At 44.3% G+C, this 1,207-nt stretch overlaps 1 long non-coding RNA gene across 1 annotated transcript in view; it reads right to left on the reverse strand.

The window, feature by feature from the left end:
• Positions 1-223: 223 nt before the first annotated feature.
• LOC103399904 (uncharacterized) overlaps positions 224-1,207 on the reverse strand; it is a 12,522-nt gene continuing 11,538 nt past the window's right edge. Inside the window, exons 5-6 of the long non-coding RNA XR_523731.2 lie at positions 1,185-1,187; positions 224-236 (exon numbers count right to left, since the gene is read on the reverse strand). This is a non-coding gene — a long non-coding RNA (uncharacterized LOC103399904). The remainder of the gene's footprint in view (positions 237-1,184; positions 1,188-1,207) is intronic.

The following is a 1,207-nucleotide window of genomic DNA, read 5'->3' on the forward strand; positions in this document are numbered from 1 at the left end:
TAGCTACTTGCCTCATAACTACCTCACCACACCAACACAACCCTCTCTGAAAACACACAAACTCTTAACTCCACTTCTAACTACTACTTCCAACACCTTACATCCTCAACTTCTAAAAACACAACTACACACAGTACGCATCTTGACTTTTTCCACAACAACTACAAATAACACACATTTCTTCTAAACACACAGCTGCACCTAAACTACACATTCCACCAATGCCACCAACACCACTAACGCTCCACTGCCACAGCTGCATACTGCCACCCCTACATTACACATCCTGTAGCCACACAACAACGGGGCTTCTACTTAAACATAACCTGCATGTTTCTACTACACCACACTAACCACATTAGGCTAACAACAACACCTTGCTCACAACCCTCTCTAACACAACTCCTCACTCTACTTACCAACCTCACATGCTTCTCACCTCAAACACAGCCCAATACACACTTCATACCTTCACTCTCTCCCCCACTACCACATCTCACTCACATCAAAACCTCTAGCACCACTAAACACACCACTCCGTTGTCCACCACTTTCACCTTCACAGCTACACATTCCTTCTACTCCCTTTCCTACTGCCTCCTACACAACACCCTACCACCTACCCTCACTAGCCAAGCTCTTCACTCCTTTCAAAAACACCTCACTCCTTACATTCTCTACTTCCCTTATTTCCTTACTCTCTCTCTACTTCTAAACTTTTTCTAACCTCTACTTTCCCATTACTCAACACAACACACTCTCCCACTTCAGCTGCTACAACCCCAACACCCATGTCAATCCTCACACATCACATTCACTACTACGCACACGTTCTGCTCTTCCCCCGTCTCCTAAAAACCACACTACAACCACCTAGCACATGCATCAACACAACGACTCCTTTCACACACCTTCACTTGCTCACTACTACCCTTTTCAACTACAACACAACACTGACCCAAACATTCCACTTCTTCTGCCAACACCCTCTCTGAAAACACTACACCTTTACTCCGCTATCACTTACAACTGACCTTTCCTATTGTACTACACCACACACACACACACACACTTGACCTCTCTTTACCTGCTTCTACTACATAACATACATATCAAGATCCACAGTGACAAAGAACAAAGCTAATATTTACCTAATGCCCAAATACCTTCTACTCCTGACCTACTGCCTCATTAACACCACTACAAC

This window comes from Cynoglossus semilaevis, chromosome 2 (assembly GCF_000523025.1).
Source record: "Cynoglossus semilaevis isolate Cse_v1.0 chromosome 2, Cse_v1.0, whole genome shotgun sequence".
Classification (NCBI taxonomy): Eukaryota; Metazoa; Chordata; class Actinopteri; order Pleuronectiformes; family Cynoglossidae; genus Cynoglossus; species Cynoglossus semilaevis.